This window comes from Triturus cristatus, chromosome 7 (assembly GCF_964204655.1).
Source record: "Triturus cristatus chromosome 7, aTriCri1.1, whole genome shotgun sequence".
Classification (NCBI taxonomy): Eukaryota; Metazoa; Chordata; class Amphibia; order Caudata; family Salamandridae; genus Triturus; species Triturus cristatus.
Genome location: NC_140590.1, coordinates 1319371230 through 1319386654, shown reverse-complemented (window position 1 = coordinate 1319386654; position 15425 = coordinate 1319371230). Strand labels below are relative to the sequence as shown.

Sequence of the window (15425 nt, the reverse complement as noted above, 5' to 3'; positions counted from 1 at the left end):
CAACCTCTTTACAGGCCATTCATACACCTTTCATACGTGTGAGACATACAAAACCATTCACACCGCCAGCCGCGGGCCCATCACATAACAAAACTCGCACCAGCACACAGCGCCATTCAAGGGCCCATCACTTTCACACACCCACAATCCAGACACAGCAACTACACAGACTGATGGATTGCGTGGAGTGGCACTCAGCTAGCAGTGTGTGTAGTGACCAGCAGAAAGTCACTACTCACACACAGCCAGCCGAGCTCCAGTCCACACACACCGCTAGCAGAGCGCCAGTCCACGCACACCGCTAGCCAAGCGCCGGTCCAGGCACACCGCCAGCCAATCGCCAGTCCAGGCACACCGGCAGCCAATCGCCAATCCACGCACACCGCCAGCCAAGCTCCAATCCACGCACACCGCCAGCCAAGCTCCAGTCCACGGACACCACCAGCCAAGCACCGGTCCGCACACACCACCAGTCCACGCACACCGCCAGCCAAGTACCAGTCCACGCACACCGCCAGCCAAGCACCAGTCCACGCACACCGCCTGCCAAGCTCCAGTCCACACACACCACCAGCCAAGCTCCAGTCCACGGACACCACCAGCTAAGCACCAGTCCGCACACACCACCAGTCCACGCACACCGCCAGCCAAGCACCATTCCACGCACACTGCCAGCCAAGCACCATTCCACGCACACCGCCAGCCAAGCTCCAGTCCACGCACACCACCAGCCACGCACCAGTCCATGCACACCGCCAGTCCATGCACACCGCCAGTCCATGCACACCGCCAGTCCACGCACACCGCCAGCCAAGCACCATTCCACGCACACCACCAACCAAGTGCCAGTCCACACACACCAACAGCCAAGCGCAAGCCTACACACACCGCCATCACATTTAGGATTTTTTTTGAAAAAAATTAAAACACAAACAAATCGCAAATAGATACAAATCTTCTAACAGAAAATCAGCAACTAAATACATTGCACTAACACCAACCTTGAAACAGAATCAAATTATCCAAAGAATACAGACCAGGCAGTTCACTTTACCACTCATGAATGCTCCCAAAAATCATTTCGCGTGTGGTACGCTCTAAAACAAGCAGGGACACACAGTGCAGGATGAGAAGGACAGTCGGGGCAGTACATACGACTCTCCTTCCGCGTACCTCTACGCCAACAGACTCTACATCTCCTACTGGGAAAATCTTTTGAGGGTGTGGGAGGAATGTGATCTGGAAAGTGGCGATCTTTTAATCTAGCAACATCCTCCACCACTCCAACTCTAGGAACACTTGCCTGTTCCACTACAACAAGGCTGCCTATTACAGACTCCTGAAACTTAGCAAAAGTCATCTTTGACTCAGGGCAAGAATCCTGGAACACAACAAAAGCATTAAACATTGCCAAGTGGAAAAGATGGATAGCCAACTTCTTGTACCAAATGTAAGCCTTACGAAGAGCAGTGTAAGGTTCCAACCTCTGATCTACTCTGTCAACACCACCCATGTGCCTATTATAGTCTAAAATGCACACAGGTTTGCGCACTTCAGCGACCTGACCCCAAACAGGCACAGGTGCAGTGCTTTCATCATGGATGGTAGTCAGCATGTAGACATCTCTCCTGTCTGAACACTTCACAGCAAGAAGCTCCTGGCAACGCAACGCACTGCACTGTCCCCGCACAAGCTTTTGACAAACAAGTTCTTTCGGGAAACCTTTACGGTTAGAGCGGATTGTGCCACGAGCAACAGTGTCCACTTTGGCCAATTCCCTGAACAACCGCACACCAGTGTAGAAGTTATCTACATATAAATGGTGGCCTTTGTTAAAAAATCCTCTACCAAGTTCCCAAACAATTTTCTCAGTCACTCCAAAAGTGGACGGACAACCAGGGAGGTTAATCCTAGATTCCTTACCGGTGTACACCCTGAAATTAGAGACATATCCAGTCCTACTGTCACACAGCATATACAGCATTATTCCATAGCGTGCCCTCCAACTAGGAATGTATTGCCTAAAAACCAAGCGGCCCTTGAACAACATCGAAGACTCATCCACTGCAATTTCTTTCCCAGGGACATAAATCTCAGAAAATCGATCAACAAAGTGATCAAGGACAGGCCTAATCTTAAAAAGACGGTCACACTCAGGGTGATCTCGTGGCAACGCTAAACCATTATCAACAAAATGCATCATCCGAAGCAGAAGCAAATACCTGTCACGACTCATGACTGCCGGAAAAATAGACGTTGCCATCAAGGGACTGCTAGACCAATATGAAGACATTGATGGCTTTCTTAGCAAGCCCATCAAAAAAGTTAAACCCAAGAACTTCTTCATCTCTTCAACATTTGTGGGAGTCCACCGGGTAGCTCTAGAGTATGGCTTAAGACTGGCACTGTTGTCCCACAAAAACTGTTCGGCATACAAATTAGTCTGCTCAACAATCTCTGCCAAAAACACATCATCCATAAACAACTGAAAAAAATTTACCGGCAAAAAGTTTTCAGTATTCACTCTAGACCCTGGAACACCAGTAAACTCTGGCAATGCCGGCTGCACCACGCTAGGGGCAACCCAGAGGTTATCACTTTCAAAGGGAAGGCTTGCAGCCCCAGCCTGCAGCCCAGATGCCTCTTGCCGCACTACACCAACGGGAAGCCTTGCAGCCCCAGGCTGCAGCCCAGAAGCCTCTTGCCGCACTACACCAACGGGAAGCCTTGCAGCCCCAGGCTGCAGCCCAGATGCCTCTTGCCGCACTATCGGCACATCAGTCTCCTCCTCTAACACAGGCACTTCATCCGCACTAAGAGTATCTTCTTCATCCGATGACTCCATACGGAGAGAAAACTCACTGCCAGAATCGTCCCCTGCCTCCTCTCCCTCAGATGCAGAGTCAGTCTCTGAACCATGGTCAGAGGAAGACTCAAACAGCAAACCAACAACCTGCTGAGCAGTAATCCTGCAGCTAGCCATTATACTTACTAAGATAGAAGACTGCACAAACAAGTCAACAACAACCAACAATGTGCAAACCAAGTAAGTAAAGAAATGTGTATCTTTATCACAAAGATCAATATACTCAAAAACTATACAATTCAATTACAAGAGACAGCTGCGCTCACCAGAAACCAACTCTGCAGTGACACAGCAAAAACCAACGATATCCAACTAGAAAGAAGAAAAAAAAACAAATTACTCCCAAGACAACAAAATACGCATCGAGCACCAATGCAAAAACTTTTTGACACTCAAAAAACAAACATACTGCTATTATTACACCATTTGCAAAAAATATTCATGCAGAGAAATCAAACACATTTAAATTGTACAAAAAAAAGTCTCTTACCAAACTACACAAACAGCAGAACCACCAGTAACAACACGGCAAACTGAAAAGAGCAAAAGCCTTCACCTAGAACAAAAAAGTAAAAAAAAAACATTACTATTGCAATTCACAAAAAATATAACAATAAACATTATAACATGCTATGTTACTACTCAAATGGTCAATCGGGTTGTGTGCCAGGTGGGGCAGAAAACAGCAGGAAAAAAAAAGGCTACTCTGTCCCGGGGCGGGTGGGCCAAATACATATTATAAAAGTTGCACCCTGGAAGCGACACTTGCCAAAGGGGTCACTTCCATTTTTATTTACACTAATTCCCTGGTGTCTAGTGGGCTTTTCTGCCCCCCCCCCCTGGGGCTAGAAACGGACCGAAAGTCGACCGATCTGCCCCCAGGGGGGCAGAAAAGTCTTCCAGAAAATTATGCCCCCAAGGAAGCGACCCTTGCCCAAGGGGTCGCTCCCTAAATGAATAACCAGACATCCCTGGTGTCTAGTGGGCTATTCTGGGGCAGAAACGGACCAAAAGTCGACTGATCTGCCCCCAGGGGGGGCAGAGAAGTCTTACCATAAATTATGCCCCCTAGGAAGCGACCCTTGCCCAAGGGGTCGCTTCCGAACTGAATAACAAGACATCCCTGGTGTCTAGTGGGCTTTTCTGCCCTCCCTGGGGGCAGAAACGGACCGAAAGTCGACCGATCTGCCCCCAGGGGTGGGGGCAGAAAAGTCTTACCATAAATTATGCCCCCTAGGAAGCGACACTTGCCCACGGGGTCGCTTCCAAACTGAATAACAAGACATCCCTGGTGTCTAGTGGGCTTTTCTGCCCCCCCTGGGGGCAGAAACGGACCGAAAGTCGACCGATCTGCCCCCAGGGGGGGGCAGAAAAGTCTTAGCATAAATTATGCCACCTAGGAAGCGACCCTTGCCCAAGGGGTCGCTTCCCAACTGAATAAAACGACATCCCTGGTGTCTAGTGGGCTTTTCTGCCCCCCCTGGGGGCAGAAACGGACCGAAAGTCGACCGATCTGTCCCCAGGGGGGGCAGAAAAGGCTGAGCATAAATTATTCCCCCTAGGGATCGCTTCCCAACTGAAGAAATAGACATCCCCGGTGTCTAGTGGGGCATCCCTGCTCCACGATCGCGACGCTGTGCGCGATCGTGGGACAGGAATGCCCAGCATTGAGACATCAGGGGAGAGGAAATACTCTTTCCTCTGCCCCGATGCCTCAAGGTCTCTGAACTCCGCCCCCCCCCCCCCCCCCGCCACTCCGCAGCCAAACACTTACCCTCTCCGTTGGACGCGCTGGAAGAAATGAATTCCAGCGCGTCCAACGCTTCCTGATGACGCCGGCGCGCGCTGACGTCATCAGGAAGAGTGGGGGGGCTCGGGGGTGGCAGCGGAAACTCTTCCGCTGCCATCCCCCTCTGTGGGGGCACGATCGATGCCCCAGGGGGGGAGCGCCAGCGCTTCCCCCAGGGGCTGTGCTCATGACGGAGCGGTTCCGTCATGAGCACAGCCCAACAGATGCTCATGACGGAACCGCTCCGTCATGAGCATCGAAGGGGTTAAAACATTTTAGGCCCAAAATCTCATAACATGGGATCCTATGGGAGAAATATTGTTATTGGTTTCACAGGTAAATAAACATCTTACATGTTGGCGTTTTGGGCGTTAGGACCAAGGTTCCCCATGGTCTAGGTTGGCACTCAAGTTGCACCACCAGCGCATTGGGGCGGCCAAATGCATGGGCCCGATGTTAGCTAATGGGGCCTTCAGTTAGGGACTGCTTACGAGCAGGGCACTTGGGTGTGGAAGCAAAGCTCCTGGAGTTAAGGTCAGCACTGCAGGGGCCAACCATCCACACAGGAGCCGTACCACCAGCTGCACTGGGGTGGTTGGGTGCAGTGTGCCAAGAGGACGTTGGGAACCCATGATTCTCAATGAAGACCTTAGTTTCCGCAAAGTTGCTGCAAGATCGGGCAGGGAGACTTCCTTAAGGAGACCACCGGCTCGAGAAGTAAGCTGGGATCTTGGGGGATGCCTGGACACTGTCGGTAGGGCCACCCAAGGCCGTAGGACGTCAGGCGCAGGGGGTCTTTTGGCATCAGGCTCTTCAGACCGCTTTGGTTGTGGCCGGGGTCTTCTTACCGCTATCAGTAGTGGTCGGGAAACCCTTCAGGTTGATGCTGCAGATGTCGTCTTGAAGGTTGAGGAAGGTCTGGGGTCACCGTGCTCTAGGTCAGGATAGCCGGCAAAACTTCCTCTGGGTGTTAGGCCACTCAAACTCAGGCTGTGGCAGACGTGTGCAGAGTGGTACAGAACCACGGGACCGCAAGGATCCAGGCCCTGGTCTTGGAGTCTTTGGTTTGAGCAAATCTGGTGCTCACAGGAGACAGAGTCTGTAAGATGGTTGCAGGGCAGGTCCTCCGGGCTCTGGGGTTGCTGGACTCACCGTGGTTCTTTGCTGTAGGCAGGTCGTAGAAGAGGACACCAACTGCTTTGGCCCCAGCCCTACCGGTGTAGGGCTGGGGCCAAAGCAGTTGGTGTCCTCTTCTTCCTGGGTCAGCACGGGTCTTCGGTCCTTCTTCTTTCTTCCTCGACTCTGAGGAGGCCAGGTTCAGGGTCACCCCTAAATACTAAATTTTGGGGCGTTAAAGGGGGGGAGCAGGTCGGCACTAATTGGTGCCTTCCTTGTGATGGTAGCCTCCTAGTATGCTACCCTCCAGAGGGAGGTGGGCATGAGCCTCTTGTTGATTGGTTGGGTCCCCTCATCATCAAGATGGAGGGGACTGAGATGTGTGCTTCACCTAGCCTCCCCCACCTGAGGGGTGGGGTTGGTGAAGGTGGGCACACCTGTCCTTTTTAGCTTGGTTTTCATGCAGATTCTCCTGGGATAGCCCACAAAAGCACATGCCTTTGAAGCTTCCCCTTTGTGTACACCTGGCCTATCCTGGGGGAGGAGGCATCAGTGTAGGTTTATGTGCTGAGACGTTTGCTTCCAAACTTACCAGATTTGAGTAAATCCATTATGGAGCTGTGGAGTTCGTAATGACCAACACCCAGACTATATACTCTTTATGACTTTACTACACTTAGGATGTCTAATAACGGACTTAGGCACTGAAGGGGTATAGGGCTCATGCCACTGTACCTTCACCTGAGGGCTAGTATGCCCTGCTAGAGGGGTGGCTTACCTAGGCCTTAGGCAGTGGGTTGTAGGCATGGCACACTCTGATATGTGCCATGTCAACTCTTCACTTTTCACTGCACCAAAACATGCAGCCTGCAATGACAGTGTGTGGGTGTTAAGGTACAGGGCCTCTAAGGGTGGCACAATAGTTGCTGCATCCCTAAGAGTCTTTCCCTGGTCACAGTGCCCTTGGTACCTCTTACAAGGGGCTTACCTGTGGCCAGAGATGTGCCAAATGTGGATTCAAAAGTAGGGGGGAGGCAACCATGCAAAAAGGGGCACTTTCCTAGAACTAGGACCTATTTAGTGGTGCAGACCAAATTGGGCCATGAACCCTCTCTTGATGCTGAAGTTCATACATGGAAACGAGCACTACTCACCAAATTTTGACTGAGCTATATTCTTTGCCATTGAGCCATTCCTTTGGGATGATATGGCACAGCCTCAATCTGCATTGCCCTTCTAAGGAATTATCTCCACAAACTTAGTGTCAGTTTACTTATTTTTGCAAATGTTATGAGCCCTTTTCCTGTAAATATTTGATATCCGCTACGGAAAAATAACGTCTATGACAGGCAGAGACCTGCTTCATGTTATTTGCAAATGCTTTCTTCACTTGTGTTGTGTTTCATGGTTCGCCTTTATTTTAAAATCAGCTATTCAGTACCCGAAAAGTTTGCTGTTTTAATAGTTAACTCTGAGATAAGAGTGCCTCTATATCCGTTCCAGTGATGTAATCTTAGAAACATTACATTGGTTTGTTGTATCTGGTTTTTAATGTATTTGATACTTTTGTTTGCATATGTCTTTATTTATCGATGTTTGTCTACCTTTATGATTATTTATGAATAATCAAAGATTATTGATTGCCTTACTAATCCAACACGCAACTCCAAAATCATATAATGAACCATTAGGCCTCCTTTCGATATTGGTGAACATTTAGAGATCTAAATCATATTTTTGTGTCCCTCTTTCTTGAATTTTTCTGGAAACATTTTCCTATGGGTCTGGCTGTCCCTACTCATCAATATCAACTGACAGAGTATACAGCTTTCAGATCTCCTTAGAAGAATGTAGTTTTTTTTCTGAATTAGGTCCTCGTCGCTTATAGATTTTTGATTTAGTCACTTTGAAGATTCGTAACCCTGTGCCTCCTTGAGACCTTCCTTTATATGCATGGTTTGCATTCTACTCCATTTGAACCTTTTGAAGAAACATCCCTTAAAAACCTCTCTATTAGGATTGTATTTTAGTTGCAATAACTATTGCATGAAGATTGGGTGGGATTAGTGATTTTCTATATAATGATAATTTTCTCTGCTTTCTTCATGAAGGACTTGCACTTCATCCCTGTCCTACCTTTCTGCCTAAAAATATATTTACAAAAAACATCTGCATTTCACAAATCTGATTCTCTTTTTGTTTCTTTTGTCTCTGGTCATCAAGACCTAAAACCATTAGTTGCTGCTCTTAGGCATTGGAAGCGTCTAGCTGTATGCATGACTTATGAGTCAACAGACATTAATAGTCCTTCTAGTATTCAAGGACATTCAATAAGACATCCTCTTGCGTACTGTAAAGAAAAAATATATTGTTTTGCTGATTATTGAACAATTGTATCCTGTACTCCTTCCTGACAAAAATCTATAAAGTTGTTTAAAGTATTTACCACTTGCATTCTAAATACTAATGTAATAATGACCTTGGACTCTATAGTGGATTGGGCAAGCTTGGTAGTCTCAGAATGCAGACATAGAGGAATAATGCACCAGTTCTCTCAACTCCAGAGAACCTTTACGGCCAAGTCCACTTTATGCTTTCTTCAAAGAGGATACCCTTCCTTTTCTTTGGGACCAATGTATTGTTCTTACTGTTCAGAAGATTAGGTTATTTAGTATTGTGTTAGTAATATTTGTTTTCATTTTATTCCTTAATTCAACTAAATTCTTATTTTTTTGGAGCTTTGTGGCTTGGATATTATGAATTTATTAAACTGCTTTGAATTGTATTGGTTAGTAAACTTTGCCTGCCCCTGTAGGGAGCAGTTGTGCATACTATGCAAATTCACTTAGGGTTGTTTGTGCAGTCATTCATATGTTCCCCTTTTCAGCATTACTTTCAAGAAGATTTTATAAGATCTTTTGTATACCACCTATACACACCTTTTCCTTCACTTTCTTAGGAAAAGGCAATGGAAAATTATCACAACAGGGCTCCGTTTGAGGGACTGGTCTTTGCTGTTTGTCATTGCTGGGATTACCTGGATCCTTACCTCAGACCTTTGAACTTCCACCGCGCCTCGAGCCCCCGCTTCGCGGGAGCCGCTCGAGGGACCGGGACTCTGTTGTTTGACGCTTGGAGTATTGTTTGCGTCTTGACTCCACGCTGCACGGTCTGCTGCGTTGTTCTTTAGTCCGGTGAGGGGACGTTGCTGGATGCTCGTATTGTTGTGAGCGCCCGGCGTACTCGGGACTGCGAGGACCAGGGTGCTGCGCGTGACGCTGAACAGCCGCACCTGGTCCTCTTCCCGACTTCTCCCCCAACACCTTCATCAGGCGGTGCAGCCCCCGCTCCACGGGCTCCGTTTGAGGGACTGGTCTTTGCTGTTTGTCATTGCTGGGATTACCTGGATCCTTACCTCAGACCTTTGAACTTCCACCGCGCCTCGCGGCCCCCGCTTCGCGGGAGCTGCTCGAGGGACCGGGACTCTGTTGTTTGACGCTTGGAGTATTGTTTGCGTCTTGACTCCACGCTGCACGGTCTGCTGCGTTGTGCTTTAGTCCGGTGAGGGGACGTTGCTGGATGATCGTATTGTTGTGAGCGCCCGGCGTACTCGGGACTGCGAGGACCAGGGTGCTGCGCGTGACGCTGAACAGCCGCACCTGGTCCTCTTCCCGACTCCTCCCCCAACACCGTTTGCCTTCATCTTATAAACACTTCTTTGCCTACACGCGCCAGCGGAACGCGCACGGGTCTCAGCACGGGGCTAAGACCGGGCAAAGAGCGGGCCGTTTGAGGCCGTTCGAGACTGGAGACACTGGGCTGGGCCACCTCCCTTTTGGTTTTCTGTGATACCAAAATTTACTGAGGCATTTGTGTTTGATATAGGTAGTAGGAATGTCCAGGGTCAAAAGTACTGTAGCTGGTTTAACTATGGCAGGGACGCTGGATAATTTTATTGTAAGAGCTGCTAACCTATTAGAGCGAGAAATAGATCTCACTGAGCGCCGTCTCTCTTTAGATCCTCTTACCACCAAACGCTCATCACTAGGGAAGATAGCTCTATCTGTTACACCTGGGAGAAACATTCCAAAATCTACTACAACTGATTGTTTGTTTAGTGAGGCCGAAAGTCCTGATAGCAGGAGGGTCATAACTTTGGAAAGAAAGAGGGGTAAAGATGTTAGAAGCACAACTGGGCCTTTAACTACCTTAACTGATGCTGCTACTAACCAACCAGAAGGCGTAACTACTCGTGCCCAAATACACGCAACCTCTGAGTCTATTTCCCTTCCCCCTCCCTCTGTCCCAAATGCAGGAACCAAACCTAAACATAAAGCTGCCCCGCGAGCAATAAAGGGGAGCCAATCTAGACCGACCAAACTTAATAGCACGAAGCCTGCACCTAATAACACTCCGGGTGCTGTTGACGATTCTTTGATCGAAGTCAATTTAGATCCAACCAGGCAAATGAATGACGGTTTTTATTCTAAAATTACGGAAGTTTTTGAAAACATAACCCGTCCGATTCTGGCCAGACTCATCAAAATTGAGGAGCGTCTTAATAACTTAGAACAGACTGTCTCCACTAATCTTGAATTTAATCAATCACTGAAGACAACTTTGATTAATGAGCTTCGTGAACACCTTCATCCTCCCAGTGTCAACTCTGCATGTGTTCCTGGAGAGAGAGGTCTCTCCTCTTTGTCCTTGCCCTCTTTCAATCGGCACCCGGGATTACCTCGGGATAACTGCGTAGACGCAGTTTGTGCCGAAAACTCTTCAAGTACTAGTGGTTCCAAAAATCTACACGTAGGAGAAAAACCCCCGCAGAAACCAATTGATGCCAACATAAAAGTTAAAAATGTTATTGCACAGGATACAGACATGATAGAAAACAGATCTGATGCGACTCACAGCGATGCCCTTAAGTTACCCATTTTAGACCTTCCTCCGGAATCCTCACCTTATGTCATCATTTTGACGGGGGTACCTGGTTTGGAAGGAAAATCCCCTGAGACATATCTTGAGCTGAAGAACAAAACAACGCATTGGCTCAATACTAACCGACCACTCCCTCCCTATATTCACACCAAAATTCTGTTTGTTCGGAGAGTCAGTTGGCTGGGTAGAAGGAGCAAAGATATACCGGGGGACTGCATAGTTGTCAACTTTAAGGATATGCAGGCTGCAAAATACATCCAGCAGGCAAAACCCTCTCGATCTAACTCAAACATCACCCCACTACCCCTTGATTATTTTTATCCCCACCGAGTAAATAACAGTATTTGGGAGCAGGTAGGGAGGGGCAACACAAATATTAACCACAAAAGAGGCAGGCTGGCCTTAATTGACCAAGGCTGGTTGGAGACTTTCCCAAGGTCAAATAGGTATAGTTGCTTAGACATGGTCGATTGACTACCTCATAACTTTCATGTACCCGAACTCGTAGAGGTAAACATAGCCGGTGACGTGCCAACCTTATCGCCCAATTTACGGCCTGCACAATTGTCAACTTCCTCAGTGGAGAATCCTGAAACCATTCTTATTAATACTGAGGGTGAAGGGATTATTGACCACCTTACATCGTTAAGTAGTGGAATCCCTTCAAGTGCGGTTCCCTGTACAACTTCTGCCGCATCTATGCCGTCAGAAGGCGATACTGGCTATGCCCTTACACTCCTTTCCTGGAATGTGGCAGGGTTGTCTTCTAGGCTAAGTGATCCAAACTGTATTCCCTTTTTAAAACAATTTTCGATCATCTGCCTCCAGAAATGCTGGTCGGTCGACCCCATCCATATGAATGGTTATCGCACCTATCATACGCCGGCAGTACACACCTTAAGAGGGAGAAATAAAGGGGGTTTATGTACTTATGTCTCTAACTGTTTAAAAGAAATTAAGATTTCTTTCTTTTCTGAATCTGCTTTTTATCACATTCTGCATATAACATGGGGGGGTAACCAACATATAAACTTGGTTAACTTTTATAACAACATTCAGAAAGGATTATGGGCCTCGATCCTTAAAGAACTAAACGAGACCCTTAACAAATTAGACGAAAAAGAACCATCTGATACCTGTGTGATCTGGACTGGTGACTTTAATCATACCCTTTGTCCATTTAGTGATCAAGACATATGTGGCCTGGGCGAGATGGACGATGTTTCTCCGACACATTTCTCCCATACAACTCTGGGAAACCACCTAAATGACATACTCTTCTCACTGGGTCTGGGTTTCGTTAACGAACTATGTTCTCCTTCACTCCCGTTTAATCCTACATTTATTGGACGGGGTTGTAAATCAACCATTGACTTTATGCTTATATCTAAACGATATCTCCATTGCATCCTTGTGTTCGAAACTCGCGAGATTGCAATGAGCGACCACTTAACACTTAGTATGTCCCTTGCTATACCAAGGGGGAAAAACAATACTGCTTCTACAGTCCAAAATCTGTATGATTTTAGACTGGAACTTGCCAAGAAGAATGGCTATACCCTAAAATGGGACAAAGTGGAACCAGTGGCCTTCCTTGATAATTTAATTTGCTTCAAGGAAGTGGAATTTAATACCTGCCTCGCAGAGAATGTCGAACCTCTCAAAGTCAGTGATGCTTTTCTTAAAATCTCAGAGGAAATTAGAAAGTCACTTACGAAACCTTTGCAACCTGGGATGAAAAAAATTAAGAGACGGTTCGACAGAGAGTGTAGCAAGACTCATGCTTATTTAATGGCCCAACTAAAACGAGAACCTAGGGAAATGGTCGAAGTCAGATCTGCTAGAAACGCCTACCAACAGGCAGTCAAAAAAAGGAAGAAACAAATCAAACAGGAAGCTTGGTCTAATCTACAGGAAGCATGTCATTCTAAAAATAACATTGCTTTTTGGAAAGCGGTGAATGCCCCTTTTTTCTCTAATGACGCAACAGCCTCCATTGAAATAGCTATTCCAGAGGAGACCTGGGTGAGCTATTTCCGGGAGTTATATACAGAAGACCTCTTGGCAGGGATAGAAAGCGGGCCAAATTTAGCAACTCAGAATGTAGCCCACTTTCCAATGGATGTTGATTTTTCTATAGAGGAACTCCTGATAGCTATTAACAAGAGCCCAGCGGGAAAGGCCCCGGGACCGGATGGAATACCCGTGGACATTTTTAAGGCTAATTATGACCTATGGGCTCCACTTTTAACTAATGTACTTAACAGCTTTACTAAAGTGGGATTTCCATTGACCTGGCAGGAAGCTATTGTGGTTCCCATCTTCAAGAAAGGCGATCGAAATACACCTAAATGTTATAGACCGATCTCCTTACTTGATTCTCTCATGAAGATCGCGGGGAGAGTTATACTTAATAAATTACAACTATGGGCCGACGATACAGGTATTCTCTCTCAGTACCAATATGGTTTTAGGGAAGGTTTGGGAACCGTAGAACAAGGCTTGAACCTAGCACTCCTAGTTGCCAAATACGTCGAGGCCAAAAATGAGAACTTATTTCTTACATTTGTTGATCTAAGCTCGGCCTTCGACTGTATTAACCACAATAAACTCTGGCTAACTATGCAGGACATGGGTGTGGACTCAAACCTTCTAATATTTATCAGAGAATTATATCGGGAAGCAGGTGCCAGGGTACGCTTTGGGGACAAGGGGGAATGTACTTCCAAATTCCCTATTGGAAAGGGCGTGAGACAAGGCTGTATTTTAGCCCCTTTTTTGTTCAATTTGTATATCAATTCAGTCTCGTCTCGCCTCCTGGCAGATAAACAGGACTACCCAAAAATTGGCAACTCATTTATCCCCATTCTTTTGTATGCAGATGATGCAGTAATCATGGCCCGGACCCAAATTGGCCTTCAGAAAACACTTAGTAATTTTTCAGAGTTTATGGGTAGTAGAGGCCTAAAGATTAACATCAGCAAAACATTTAACATGAGCTGCACAAAAAAGAAAAACCTTAATTGTAATATATTCTTATCTAACACAAAAATCGAGACTGTAAATACTTTTTCGTATTTAGGTATTAATTTTGAAAAAAAGGGATCTTGGACAGCAGCAGGTGAATCACGTAAACTAGCATTTTCGCGAGCAATAGGGGCTGTTCAACACTTTTCTAATAGGGTAGGTGGCCGGCCAGTACCAGCCTTGCTTGACATTTATAGGTCTAAATGCGTATCCACCGCATTATACGGTGCAGGAATTTGGGGGATAGTGAATACCCCAAGCACTCAGACCTGTCAGAATGTCTTTTTACGTTACTTATTGGCAGTGCCTGGGTCTACCTCCTCCTACGTCTGTCATCAAGAGTTGGGTGTACCTTACATAACGGACCTTATTAAACTAGAGCCAATTTGGCATAAAGTTTGGACCGGAAATGAGACAGGCCTGAACAGGGATTTAATCATGGACTGTCTAGGTCTCGATGGAGTCGCGAAAATTCAATGGCTTAATTACTTAAGAAACTTCTTTATGAAGCTGGGTCATTCCGAATTTTTCGACTCTACGGATAGTATGATGGGCCTCTCAAGAAAGAAGCTCAAGCAAATCTGCTTGCATTATTTAACAGAGAAACGCTGGCTGTTAGAGAAATGCAAGAGCTCTGTCATGGCCAATCATTTATTGATCATAAATCAAGGCATTCAACCTTATTTGAACCTAGTCCCTAGCTGTCATTGCCGAATGCTACTGACTCGCTTCAGGGCAGATATCTTTTTTAGATTAGTTACCTTCCCTGAGAAGAATTGCTGGTCAAAGGAACTCATTCCCTGTCCTTGTGATCAAGTTTCTGCCCAATCTTCCCTTCATTGTATTTTCTTCTGTAAATACTATTCAGAACCCAGAAAAAGTATTCTCCGACCCGTCCTAAAAAAGTTAGGGCTGAGACAATGTAGAGTGGCGCTGGTCAGATTGCAAATGTTAGATGATGAATTTATTATTTTCTCTGTGTCGAAGTTCCTTAAAACTGTTTTAAGATTTAGGATCTCCATGAATTAGACAATTTTTAAATGGTATTATTTTGATGTTTTTAAAAAAAGTCTGCTGTTTTCTTGCCAGGAACGAATTGTAATATATGTGCGCTTTTATGGATTTGTTTTTAAAATCGAATAAAGCTGTTTCTGATTCTGATTCTGATTCACAACAGATTGAAAATAACTTTGTACTTTTATTCCACCCCCCCCCCTAAAAAAACTGAGACTATAGGCACAGCAGTTACACATTGTAAGCCGCACACTTCTGGGACTTATTGCCCGGGAGGAATTTCTCACCATCTTGTCTGGTTAACTTTGTGTCCTTGTAGACCTGCAGCTCGAACAAAGTTGCTACATTCTGCTTTTGCAGTCTTTGCCAGTAGCATATCCATGCTGTTGTAAATGCACACAGTGTCTGCTGTAGAGTTTATACCATGTAGGACATTTTCTCAAGGCCATGAAGTGCCTCACTTGAGACCTAGAGGCTCCGGCTCCCTGTAACTCTGGGTGCTCATGCATGGAATGCCTGTCCAGCCTGACTCTGAAAAGTGTGAGCTGAGAATTTGAATTTTAGGTTGTAATCCTTTGAACTATACGTTCTGGAATGATCATTGAGGGTTGAAGAATCCGTTCTCTCTGACTGGCAACTTACCAGGGTTGACGCTTACAGACAGAATGAGAA

General features: G+C 46.4%; 1 protein-coding gene across 6 annotated transcripts in view; it reads left to right on the top strand.

Annotated features, from left to right (window-relative positions):
- Positions 1–15425, top strand: part of RALGAPB (Ral GTPase activating protein non-catalytic subunit beta) — a 2310294-nt gene that overhangs the window by 1645020 nt on the left and 649849 nt on the right. The window lies entirely within an intron of this gene.